The 14,471-nt window shown below is 43.7% G+C and overlaps 1 non-coding gene across 1 annotated transcript; it reads right to left on the reverse strand.

Moving 5' to 3' along the window:
- Positions 1-10,373: 10,373 nt before the first annotated feature.
- Positions 10,374-10,446, reverse strand: TRNAK-CUU (transfer RNA lysine (anticodon CUU)). Its single transcript has one exon. It is a non-coding gene; the product is annotated as a tRNA-Lys (tRNA).
- Between the last annotated feature and the right edge of the window lie 4,025 nt (positions 10,447-14,471).

Here is a 14,471-nt window from a genome sequence, read left to right on the forward strand (position 1 = left end):
CAACAGATTCACATAGTATATTTCCGAATCGAAATTTCAAGTTACATGTGTATCCGATAATTTCTTGACTGCTAGGGGCTTAAATGCAACCAATGTATTTCTTATAGGACTAGGCGTTCTGTTTAATTTCGCTCCTGCATGAGCTACAAGCTTATAACTTATAGCAACAGATTGAAATAATATGTTTCCGAACCGATATTTCATTCATTTGCCTTGTCGCTGCAACCATTGATCTCTTCTCTCTGCGATCCGTTTCATCTCTCCATAACCTTGTCATTCCATCATCTCAACTACCTCTTCAATGATCTTCTTCCGTGGTTTCCCTCTGCCTTTCTTTCCTATCACCTTGCCTTCGAACAAGTTCTTTATGAAGTCATTATGCCGGAGAATGTGACCAAAAACTGACGCTTTTCTCCTTTTTATCGTTGTTATTAAATGTCTTTGGGTGTTTATTTCTCTAAGCACTGCTTCATTAGTTTTCTTCTCAATCCAGCTAGTTCTTGTCATCTTCATCCATAGCCACATTTCCACTGCCTCTAGTCGTATCACGTCCTCCTTCAAGAGAATCCATCCTTCACAGCCATATAACAGCACACTCCAAATGAATGTTTTGATAAACAATTTCTTTTGTTCATTATCTAAGGATTTATTAAGAACTGTTTCTTCTCCTCAAAGGCTTTCTTACACAGGGAAATTCTTCTTTTTATTTCCACGGTGCATCCGTTGTCATCGGTGGCAGAACTTGTGCACCTGTTTTATTAAAATATTCCCAATTCTGAGATGTGCCTCTGGTTTCATTTTAGATTTGCTTACAACCATAACATTAGTTTTATTTACATTAATGTTAAGTTGGAAATCTTTTAAGATGGATGTTAATTTGTTGAGCATGATCTGCATGTTCTTCTCATTGTCAGCCAAAAGTGCAATATCGTCGGCAAATCTAATACAGTGTACAGTTGTTCCATTTATTTTAATGCCAGGTGTTTTTGATTTTAAAATTTTCCTAGCCTCTTCAATGTACAGATTAAATAGAAATGGCGACAAGGAACACCCCTGTCTTTCTCCTTTCCTGATCCTCACCTTGCATACTTTTTCATTATTTTCGATGTTAATTCTGTGATTGATGTAGAGTTTTCGTATTGTTTTTATGTCTTTCCAGCCCAAATGAATATCCTTCAAAATTTTGAACAGTTTTCTCCACTGAACATTGTCAAAAGCTTTTTTCAGGTCTACAAAAGCTATATAAAACGATATTTCATGTTACATGTTTATGCGATTATTTGTTCAACAGCTAGGGGGTTAAATGTAAGCAATACATTTCTTATTTCACGTTCCACCATGAGCGACATGCTTATAACCCATGCCAACAGATTCAAATAGTATATTTGCGAACCGATATTTCATGTTTATGCGATTATTTGTTCAACAGTTAGGGGCTTAAATGTAAGCAATACATTTCTTATTTCACGTTCCGCATGAGCTACATGCATAAGCATGCCAACAGATTCAAATAGTATATTTGCGAACCGATATTTCATGTTACATGTTTATGCGATTATTTGTTCGACTGCTAGGGGCTTAAATGTAAGCAGTGTATTTCTTATAGCGCTACGCGAACTGTTTATTTCACGTTCCGCATGAGCTACGTGCTTATAACCCATGCCAACAGATTCAAATAGTATATTTCCGAACCGAAATTTCAAGTTATATGTTTATCCGAAAATTTGTTCGACTGCTAGAGGCTTAAATGTATTTCTTTTAGCACTAGGCGTTCTAATAAGAGCCCATGTATAATCGAGCCTATGTATAGCCGCCATCTTGCGCAATCGCCCATGGCCGTCATCTTTCTCCATAAGAGCACTGTATAGCCGCCATCTTGCCCAAGCGCCCATGGCCGTCATCTTTCTCCATAAGAGCTCATATATAGCCGCCATCTTGTGCAATTGCCAATGGCCGGTATCTTTCTCCATATGAGCCTATGTATAGCCGCCACCTTGTGCAATCGCCAATAGTCGTCATCTTTCTCCATAAGAGCCTATATATAACCGCCATCTTGTCCAATCGTCCATAACCGGCATCTTTCTCCATAAGAAGCCGTGTATAGCCGCCATCTTGTACAATCGCCCATAGCAGGCATCTTTCCCATAAGAAGCCGTGTATAGCCGCCATCTTGCGCAAAGCGCCCCTATGCCGTCTCATAAGAGCCTATGTATAGCTACCATCTTGCACAGTAACCCCTTATTCCGGCATATTTCCCATAAGAAGCCGTGTATAGGCGCCATCTTGCGCAAGTGCCCCTAAGCCGTCTCATAAAAGCCTATGTATAGCCACCATTTTGCACAGTAACCTCTGACCCAGGTTCTAAGAGTTAGTCCATTAGAGCCTGTGTATAGCCGTCATCTTGTGCACTTGAGGTCAGGAAGGGCATCTGGCCGTAAAACTGAGGTGAGGCTCCTCGATGTGGTTTGGTGTGCTCTCTTATGCTAATCTCCATTGCCCTACTACTCAAAATAACGTCTCGAGAATGCCCATTGCCCTACTTCTCAAGATGGTGTTGGGAAGGGCATCTGGCTGTAAAACTGAGGTTGGGCCCTTCAAAGATAGTGGCTCTGAGGTTAGGCTTCCTCTCTTGCCCATAAAAAGTGACGTTAAGCCCCTTCAAGATAGCGTCTGTTAGGTTAAGCACGCTCTCTTAGGCGTCAGGAAGGGCATCTCGTCGTAAAAGTGAGGTTAGGCCCCTCCCCGAGGTTAGGCTTGCTCTCTTACGCGTAAAAAGTAAGTGAATGTCTGTTAAGTTAAGCATGCCAGCATAGCAATGAACTTGTCAGTGGTCAATGAGGTGGATGCCTCTCCCGAGGGCCTGTGGTGGTGGTGGCGGAAGAACTGTCCGAAAGTATCTACTTCCAAGGTTGGTCTTCCCCTCTGAATCAGCGAGGGATCCCCACCTCTCTCGCCTCAAGGGTAGTGTCCTGGAGCATGAGTCTTTGGGTCGGGGATACAAATGGGGAGGAGGACCAGTGCCTCACCTGCTATGCTGAACAGTGGCCTTGCGGGGGGATGGGAAGAATGGAAGGGATAGACAAGGAACAGGGAAGGAGGCGGTCGTAGCCTTAAGTTAGGTACTGTACCGTTCCCGTCTGAAATACAGTCTACCGGCGCCAATCGGAGAGCTGCGTGTTCGGTTCTTAAAAAAATTGATCGGGCTAAAATAAATTTAAAATCTCAGGAAAAAATAAATACCATGGGTATATGAACGGGAAACAGTATCATATTTCCGAAATAAAATACAAAATAAAGGGGTAAGATGGATTTATTGACTAATAAACATTATTGAAATTCGCGATAAACAAAAAATAATTAAAATATGGCTCAGATAAATGCCAAAAAAATTAATATGTGCCGAGCACATAATTAACATAAATTTACAACAATTTACAAAGGACGGGCAATGTCCCGTTTCAAAATGAAAACATTTACAAAATAAACGCAACGACCTGGGGAAGAAATTCACACTTCGCTTCGACTTACGCAGTTAAATTCATTTTAACGCATCCTGACGGATATCATTTAAATTATAATTACAGGACATACCGCGACAGAATAAAATTATGCTAAATCCGATCCATAATAAAACTATATGTACATCACTTAGCATCAAATCAATATTTCAGGGACCTTAGCTTACATCTACACTGAATTTACTTAACAGACCGTTCTGTTATAAATTGGATGGCTTAGAAGCCTGCTTCCCAATAGAATGAGTTTCGGACTCATATTTAAGAACAAATCTTTTCAACGCTGGCCATGACATAATCAACAACAATCCAAGTAACACAAATTAATACAAAAAAACCACTCTCGGAGAAACCTGTAATAACATGCAATAAAAAATAATATCATCTGTGTATTCAATATCTGAAATATAAACAATAAGATACTAGACTCCTTCATATAAAAAGAACACCGAACTCCAGGCTCAGCTATCCGTCTGTTGATCTTCCACTAGCACGCTGTAATATAAATCACGGAACACTTCTAATGCTCCAGCTATGAGACATCTTACTTCGCCAGAAAAGACTCTAACTAATTGGTTTGGTAAATCTTGCCTGAGAAATTCTAATATGTTTGAAAACATAAATTACGCTGCCATTCACTTCTCTGTTCATTTAATTAACACAAGGCCACGAACTCACACTAAAGAGCCAATACACATTCCTATGGCCTTAACTACATATTCCAATATAACACGGCTTGCAGATATGATACTCAACACATCTGGCCTAACACTTTGGGGTCCGTGAGTTCGATTCTCACAATCATAATGAACACTTGAGGCAAATCAAACCTCTCTCTTTCCATGCAGCTGACACCATTATATCTTTCCGATATTCACACATTGTAATCTCAGTATTAGGCTAATCTTGCCTTTTTCTCGTAAAACATAACTCAATACCAATTAGCTAGTTCTATCTGCGGATCTAGAAGATATTAGTTCGACGGTGCACTTTTACGTTGGTCATCACTGCCATGTACTCCTATAAACGTGCTACATGCAGAAAAAAATACCTTGCTAAATTTTATTCCCAGACCAAACTTTAGGCTGTGTAGCCTTCATACTAAAAGAGTCTACATCTTGTACCAAAATGGAATACACAGTTACCTTTAGACATATATATCCTCATCTACACCTAATCATTTTCCTCTTTCCCATCTTATAAAAAGGTAATAAAGTAAAATATAAAAATAAGGGTTCCAAACATGCATTTCCCTGAAACATGACACTAATCTATAAAAATACAACATAGCTCAGTCACAACAAGACTGACATTTACATTTACATTACATTGGGATCGAATTAGCCTAATTTCTTCTATCTAAGCATGCCTATAATTAAAATGAACTTAACTGGTAGCGTCTCAGCTTCTTCATGATTCCAGGCCACAGCGTCCAGCAAATTACGCCATTATTGCACCAAACTGCATGGCGTTATCAAATACTCTGCAAGTCTTTTCCTCTCTCTTCATCATTATGTAATAGTGCTTCGCACACACCATTTAATTGTACCGATACGATGACGACGGTTCGTACGAGTTCTTCGCGAAACCGAACGCGTACCGGACACGGTATTTGCACAAACCGTATGCAAATTACGCATACACGGGTACGGAAATATCGACAGTAACTATCGTTTTATTGATATTATCCCGTGTCACCACCGCACTTTGACATAAGTGATACTTGATATTATTTATATAGCAAAGGTAATTGCTCTGTTAATATACTATGCACACTCGTAACTGCAATCTAACACTTGCATTCACGTAATGCATATTTTCAGAAAGGAAAACGTTTCAGCTTCACAAGTTTACTACTCATATGTTCAAACTGGTCACTTAAAAAAAGTTACATTCCTATACCACTGGCTTAATATCAAAAACACCGACCCGCGCGGTTCACACTTCAAAAGCAGAGTGACTTTCCATGTCCAGAGGCTACTATATACACCAAACTCCCGGTATTAGTCATGTCTTAGGGGATTCCACTGGCGTGATGACGTTACTGATCACCCACTACTCTACAAAGCGCTGATTCAATAAAAATATGTTAATTATTTTATTAGTTCAAATTAAGTATTGCAACTGTCTACAGGTAGTTCTATTAATGTTTAACTGGCTTCTCTTTCATATTAAAACCGTGGAGTCTAGCTTTATAACAAATTGCCTGATAAAATAAAGAGTAGTGCGGCACTGTAAATTTAGAAGTTGGTAAGACTGATTTAATTTGTTTTGTAAATCCCTTCATTCTGCCATATCGCTTCCAGGGCTGTGATTGGTCCTTTTATAATCGGCCGCTCTCAAACACTCTCATGCATCCCCGATTGACTCATACGGAGTACGCGACATATTCACTGTTGCTATGCTTAGATAAGAAGCTATTACTGATGTCACCCGATGACGGAATACTGCATTACGCAACTTCTAGGTCGCATCATGACTCCAGTTTATATTAAATGCACACTATTAGACCATATTATATAATTAATCTTTGGGGCATATATGATATGGCACAGTACCATCCCGGCATTTGCCTGGAGGAGAAGTGGGAGACCACAGAAAATCACTTCGAGGATGTCTGAGGTGGGAATCGAACCCACCTCTACTCAGTTGACCTCCCGAGGCTGAGTGGATCCCGTTCCAACCCTTGTACAACATTTTAAATTCCGTGTCGGAGCCGGGAATCGAACCCGGGCCTGCGGGCTTGGCACCTAATCACGCTAACCACTACACCACAGAGGCGGACCAGTAATATATGTGTTCTGCATTTTTCTCATTATTTTATAATGCAAGACCCCCGCCCCCTCCAGGCAATTTATTGGGAAGGGACCTTTTACAATTGTCAATGAGGGTAAAAACCCTCCCTTAAGCCCCCCCTCCCCCGCGAATTAACACCCTGCTGTAAAGTAACTGTAATTGAAATTTTACTGAATTATTATTGTACCGGGCGGTACACCTCTACGACGCAAGTTCAGATCTTGCGCCAATTGAAACTCCTCTACAGGAGAAGCTCTGAACTTTAAAAACGGAATCAACTCTACTGGTTATCAGAAGATGTCACTGTGTGTTTTTGATTTGCTTTTGTTTTCCATTGATCAAGAAGTGTGGACATTCTCTAACAGATGTCTCTACCAAAAACTATGATAACGCACTCTGGTGTAAAGGAATGAACCTTCTTGGAGAAATGTTGTATTCATAAGTTTTGTCTTCACTAAATTTTGTTCTGTGGTTTGTGGGTTGGCATTATTAATCCTTTCCTTCCGCCTGTTTTGAATTAAGCCAATCAGTAATTTCTGTAATTAATTTTCCTCCAGTCATTGCCTTCTTCTTCGAATTTCCATGTGTAACTTTTAGTCAACCAATAAAAATTGAGTGGGTGTGTCTACTCATTCCTCAAAAAGGTCTCGAATTTTCCACGAGGGTATAAAACTGCTGATTTTCTTGTCTCCGGGCCACTCGTATTACATCTAACTCAGTGTGTGGATATGTAGCAGGGGGTGGGAAGCGCCTCTTTCTTCAGGCAGCAGCTCTTCAACAAGGTAATGGCCTTTTAACGTCTTTATTTCTTGCTATCTCAGCAGTTTAACTCTCGGGGAAGGTTCGAAACCTTTGATATGTAACCCATCTCTTTAAAATGTAAATCACCGGGCGAGTTGGCCGTGCATGTAGAGGCGCGCGGCTGCGAGCTTGCATCCGGGAAAAAGTAGGTTCGAATCCCACTATCGGCAGCCCTGAAAATGGTTTTCCGTGGTTTCCCATTTTCACACCAGGCAAATGCTGGGGCTGTACCTTAATTAAGGCCACGGCCGCTTCCGTCCAACTCCTAGGCCTTTCCTGTCCCATCGTCGCCATAAGACCTATCTGTGTCGGTGCGACGTAAAGCCCCTAGCAAAAAAATGTAAATCCCTTTTCACTCTATGTAAAAACTATTATTTCTTGAACTGTAATTCGGGGATAGAGAGTGCTTTACCCTCTCGAGTTCCCCTTCATTTTGAAATTAAGGTGACTACGTTTTCATAACCGTTTCTACGCTTCCTTAATGTGTTAAAGTTTCCTCATACGAGTCACCTCCCTAGCTTGGGATTAGCCCCTGTGCATCGGCCTAGCGCCACTTAGGTTTTAAAATGTGTATTTAGGAGTGCAAGTTCACGCCTCCAGTCCTCTCTGTACTTTGGGCTAGTAACTTAACCTGTTGTTTTTTCTTTTTCTTCATGGTTGGGTACAAGATACCCCTGTTTCACTGTAAGTGTGCCTTGAGGGCAGTTAGAAGTAAAGTTTGTTGTGGCCTTTGATAGGCTTGTAAAATTGAGAGCAGGTCAGCTCTTTCTGGTATGTTGGAATGTGCCTCTAGGAGGCTTGACATTACTAAGCGGGAGCAAGGGCTCTATGTAATTAGGGGTTTTCTGCCCTTTGGTATTTTGTGGTTGTGAGCTGAGAGCTCAGAGATTGTAAAAGGTGGGGCTTGAAGCCCAGATCATTAATTTGTCTCTAAATCCTTGCTTTTCTGGTCTTGTACCTGATTGACTTGTTAAGTTTTCACATTCTATGTAAACTTTTGTTAACTCTTGTTGTCTATTGAAAATATAACCTGTATTTAAATTTTAAATTCATCTTTCGGACTTGTAGTTAGACCCATTCTAGCCCGAACCTTCTTTCACCTCTGACTTCCACGGATAACTCTGTAACAATTATCATCCCTGTTTTACTGAACACTTGTTGAAAAGTAATTATTCAAGATAATTGAGGAAAATATTTCTCAGATAACAGAAATTTGGCCACTTACTTTTATCTTGCACTTTTCCCATAATTGTTCCTATCTACTCTAATACTTCTGATGCTTTTTTTTTTTTTTTTTTTTTTTTTTGCTAGTTGCTTTACGTCGCACCGACACAGATAGGTCTTATGGCGACAATGGGATAGGAAAGGCCTAGGAGTTGGAAGGAAGCGGCCGTGGCCTTAATTAAGGTACAGCCCCAGCATTTGCCTGGTGTGAAAATGGGAAACCACGGAAAACCATCTTCAGGGCTGCCGATAGTGGGATTCGAACCTACTATCTCCCGGATGCAAGCTCACAGCCGCGCGCCTCTACGCGCACGGCCAACTCGCCCGGTACTTCTGATGCTGATCAGAAGACTGTAATCCAGAAGATGCCAACTCAACAATTAGAGAGATAGAAATTCCACATAATATCAAAGTGTGAAGCACAGTGGAAAATCCAAACAACCCCTAGGCTTCGAACTTGCCAGGAAAAGCTGATCAGCCTTGAACAGATATGCAGATATGCTGGAGCAACAAGATACAGTACCGTTCCCGAAGAGCGACCTAGAGTGTCATGGCAAACTATCTTACAAATTAGTTAAAGGATATTCTCATGGATCTTCTTCTACTTCTTCTTCTAAGTCTTTTTACCCTTCAGGGTTGGTTTCTCCCCCGGACTCAGTGAGGGATCCCACCTCTTCTAAGTCTTTTTACCCTTCAGGGTTGGTTTCTCCCCCGGACTCAGTGACGAATCCCACCTCTACTGCCTCAAGGACAGTGTCCTGGAGCTTGAGAGTTTCGGTGAGGGGATACAATTGGGGAGGAGGGCCAGTACCTAGCCTAGGCGGCCTCACCTGCTATGCTAAATAGCGGCCTTGTGGGGGGATGGGAAGATTGGAAGGGACGGACAAGGAAGCGCTATGACCTTAAGTTAGGTTCCATCCCGTCATTTGCCTGGAGGAGAAGTGGGAAACCACGAAACCCACTTCCAGGATGGCTGAGGTGGGAATCGAACCCACCTCTACTCCGTTGACCTCCCGAGGGTGAATGGACCTCGTTCTTGCGGGGAATCGAACCCGGGCCTCCATGGGTGGCAGCCAATCACGCTAACCACTACACCACAGAGGCGGACCTCAACGATCTTAACATGGAGATAATGAAGATTTCTTGAAGGCCACTCAATCACCAATTCAGCGAATTTATGTTCTATTGTATTTATTTCTTACTTTCTTTCTCTCTTAATCCGTTTACGCGTTGGGAAAATTGGAAGGGATAGACAAAAAAGGCTCATTTGACCTCCAGAAACTAAGTGGACTCTGTTCCAGTCCTCGTGCCATTTTTAAAATTCATGGGTGAGCCGGGAATTGAACCCGGACATCCGGGAGTGCCAACTAATCACTGCACCACAGAGGCGGACAATGAGTAAATTACAATTTGCAGTTCGGATCGTCCGCCTCTGTGGGGTGTAAAGGTTAGTATGATTAGCTGCCGCCCCCGGATGCCCGGCAGCCCGGGTGTGATTCCCGGCTCTGGTACGAAATTGAAATGTGGTACGAGGACTGAAACTGGGTCTACTCAGCCTCGGTGATCAACTCAGTACAGGTGATTCGATTCACTCCTTAGCCATCCCTCTATGAGGCAGCTGTTGAGCATAGCAAATGAGACCGCCTGCGCGAGGTTCTGGCCCTCCTCTCCTTTTGTATCTTCCTGCCTAAATGGTGGTAGAGCTGCGATCCCTCCCTGAGACAGAGGGGAAAAAAACAACCCTGACCGCTAAACGGATTAAGAAAGAAAGGAAATTGTTGTGTTTTAGCCCTACAACAAATATATATATTTTCTTAAAACAATAATAACAACCACTTCCGCACATCAATACCACATACAATTAACAGTAGAGCGACTGGAATAAATCCGACATCAGAAGACGGTACTCGAATGTCTGATGGCACTGTTTTCGGCGTGATGACGTATTATGAAGCCGGTGGTACAGACTTCACTTCAGATTCAAGACACTTCGTTCAAACTTGTCATTCAGAATTTAATCATTGACGTAAAAACAAGCGCCCAACGTGGGGCTCGAACCCACGACCCTGAGATTAAGAGTCTCATGCTCTACCGACTGAGCTAGCCGGGCACAACGTCCTCGGTTTTATCAGTAAGATTTAAAGCTGTCTCTCTATTATTAGGCGCGTTCCTTTGCCACTTGAATCGGAGCCAATTACTTCAAACTGTGAGTGCACGCTCTGGGAGGTCTTTACTGAATACTTGCTATTACGATTTTCAAATAGACAGCGTTACACACAATAATATGCAAGATTTAATAAATTATTTTTCTTCTTCTTCTTCTTAATCTGTTTATCCTCCAGGGTCGGTTTTTCCCTCGGACTAAGCGAGGGATCCCACCTCTACCGCCTCAAGGGCAGTGTCCTGGAGTTTCAGACATTGGGTCGGGGGATACAACTGGGGAGAATGACCAGTACCTCGCCCAGGCGGCCTCACCTGCTAAGCTGAACAGGGGCCTTGTGGAGGGATGGGACGATTGGATGGGGCAGGCAAGGAAGAGGGAAGGAAGCGGCCGTGGCCTTAAGTTAGGTACCATCCCGACATTTGCCTGGAGGAGAAGTGGGAAACCACGGAAAACCACTTCCAAGATGGGTGAGGAGGGAATCGAACCCACCTCTATTCAGCTGACCTCCCGAGGCTGAGTGGATCTCGTTCCAGCCCTCGTACCACTTTTCAAATTTCGTAGCAGAGCCAGGAATCGAACCCGGGCCTCCGGAGGTGGCAGCTAATCACACTAACCACTACAACACAGAGGCAGACTTTAATTAAATCTTCGGTTAATTACACCACAACTTAATGTTGTGTGCATCTCCTTCCGTCAGTTATGGTAAGCTCAAATGCCACCAGAACGCACACAGAATAACACCGAGCAGATCGCTATGGTTTAACTCTGCATTCGGGCGGCGGCGGGGGGGGGGGTCAAAGCCCACCGTAGGCCGTGTTAAGAATGGTTTTGTTTCGTTTCGCATTCTCATTTCCAGGCAAATACGACGACCGATAACTTCTTCGTTCGTCGCTGCACCACAAATCAGCACACATCTCCTGGCCTGAGAGAAGGCGTCACGTCTTAAAAGCAAAAAGAAAAGAAGCCGAGAGCAAGCGAGTTTGCAAGTTCAGGGCACATGACGTAACAACAGTAGGTTCAGCGAGTAGAGACAAAGCATAGATGTGCTTGGCGACCATATGGTTACGTTCGAATTTAAAACCTCCATCCATTCTAAAGCTTTTATTAAATAAATAAAACCAGAGGATAATAACAACAATACACTGTACGTTAAGCGAATGCTTTGTTGTGTGTGAATTTGCAACACAATACGATTTTGTATGAAATGTGGTTCGGCGGCTGGAACGGGGTCCACTCAGCCGCGGGAGGTCAACTAAGTACAGGGGGTTGGAATCCCACCTCAGACATCTTTGAATTGGTTTTCCGTCGTTTCCCACTTCTCCTTCAGGCAAATTCCGGGATGGTGCCTAACTTAACGCCACGGCCGCTACTTTCTCAATTCCTTGTCCATCGCTTCCAACCTCCCTATCCCCCCCACGGGGCTGCTCTTCAGCATAGCACGTAAGACCGCCTGGGCGAGGTCCTCTCCAGTTGTATCTCCCCGACAGAATGTATCACGCCCCAGAACACTGTGACTGAGGCGGTAGAGATGCGATCGCTCGCTGAATGCGAGGGAAGAACTAACCCTGGGCGGTGAACGGATTACGAAAGAAAATTATTGTGTTCTAGCCCTCCGACAAATAAATATAAATACACTGCCTGACAAAAAATCTTGAAGCACCCAGAAGGTGAGGAGGGAATGAAATGAACATACACGTGTGGAGAGGGTATACGATGTTATTGTGATTACAAAATCGAGTCAGATTTACAAAACTTTTGGCAGTGCGACCCCATTTACCAGTGCGACGTTGCACCTCCTGTGCCTGGATGTATGCACTGATTTGGATGGGAAGGGTGCCATGAATCAATTGTATCCTCTCCTGAGCAAGCTGGCCCGCAACTGTTGTAACTAGTCATTGATAAACTAGATACTGGCTCTGGGATGGAGTTGACATCCGAGCTGGTCTCATTCATGTTCTACTGGGGATAGACCTGGGTATCTTGATGGCCACGGTAGTATCTCAATATCATGCCAACTGTCCATAGAGACGCATGCTGGGTGTTGACGATTACTGTCCCGTTGAGAAATGGAGCAACAATATTGTCGCACAAGATGTAATGCATGAAGACGCAGTATGTCTGTGATGTATCGCTGTGCCGACAAACTTCCCTCAGTCACTACCAGCCGTGAACTGAAACCTGATGGCTCCTCAGACTCTGACGCCATGAGTAACACCACTGTGGCTCTAGAAACCATTCGAAGAATGGGACCTCTCCGCAGGTCGCCACCATATTCGCGGACAATGGTAATTCGGGGTAGTGCAGAACCGCGATTCATCGCTGAACACAATGCCACACCACTTATGAGCAGTGCATGCTTGCTGGTCACAGAACCAGTCCAAACGCAGCTGTCTGCGTTGTGGTGTTAACGGCAACCTAAACATGGCATGGTGATTCCCTAGTCCGGCTTCAGCTAGTCTCCGTCCAATGGTGCGGAATGACAAAGTATGTTGCAGGGAGCCATTACTCATTCTCAGATGGCATGCGAAGGTGTGAAGGGGTTATGATGTGCTTGGTGCACAATAAGGAAATCCTCCCTTGTGGTGATCAGATGTGGTCGACCGGAACCTCGACGAACAGTACGCTTGCCCTCACGTTCCCTTGCAGTCAAACATTAGGCCACTGTCACATTCGAATGCCGCACAAATCAGGATATTGCATGATTCAACCAGGTGGCCAAATGGAGACCTACAATGAGGCCCCTTTCAAATTCTGTCAGGTGGTGATAATGCTGTCTCACACGACTTAGCGGCGTCTCTGTGTCCTTCACAGTGATCGCTCAATATCTGAGGCCGTTCGTACCATGGGCGCCCGCAGGATCTTTTCCAGGGGGAGGCACATTAACAATTTTCTTGAATATAAAAACCAATATAACGTCAGCAACATTAAATTGTTTACAGAAACTTCCAGTTATAACATATGCTAGATGACTGTCAGTAATTTCAGTTTATGAAATAATCTGGTATGATATTAAACAGCCCGTACCGGCCGTCGTACCACTTTTCAAATAGTTTCTTATAGTGTTGCAAATTCACGCAGAACAGAGGATTTGCTTAACGTATATTGTTATAATATGATTGCATTTCCGTGGTCTCCCACTTCTCCTTCAGGCAAATGCCGGGATAGCACCTAACTTAAGGCCATGGCCGCTTCCTTCCCTCTTCCTTGCCTGTCTCTTCCAATCTTCCTATCCCCCACCGAGGCCCCAGTTCAGCATAGCAGGTGAGACCACCTGAGTGAGGTACTGGTCATCCTCCCAGTTGTATCCCCGACCCAATGTCTCACACTCCAGGACACTGCCCTTGAGGCGGTAGAGGAGGGATCCCTCGATGAGTCCGAGGAAAAAACCAACCCTGGAGGGTAAGCAGGTTAAGAAAGAAAGAAAGAAAGGAAGGAAGGAAGAAGATCGCTATGGTTAAACTCTGCATTCGGGAGGCGGGTGGTCCAAACCCCACAGCAGGCCGTGTTGACAATGGATTTGCGTCGTTTCGCATTTTCACTTCCAGACGAATACCCCGACCGATAACTTCTTCGTCCTTCGCTGCACCACAAATCACCACACATCTCCTGGCCTGAGAGATGGCGTCACCCTCTAAGAGTCTAACAGGCCCGCACGTGTTTTAAAAAAACAAGAGAACAAGCGAGCGTGCAAGTTCAGGGCAGATGACGTAACAACAGAAGTTTCATTGAGTAGAGACAAGCACAGATGTGTTTGGCGACCAGTTGGATTTGTTCGAATGTAAACCATTCCTCTCATTCAAATGCTTTAATTAAATAAATGCAATCACCTTTCTTTCTTAATTTGCTTCCCCTCCAGGGTTGGATTTTTCCTCGGACTGAGCGAAGGATCCCACCTCTACTGCCTCAAGGGCAGTCTCCTGGAGCGTGAGACATTGGGTCGGGGGATAAAACAGGGGAGGATGACCAGTACC

The sequence above is a fragment of the Anabrus simplex genome, chromosome 3 (genome assembly GCF_040414725.1).
Source record: "Anabrus simplex isolate iqAnaSimp1 chromosome 3, ASM4041472v1, whole genome shotgun sequence".
NCBI lineage: Eukaryota > Metazoa > Arthropoda > Insecta > Orthoptera > Tettigoniidae > Anabrus > Anabrus simplex.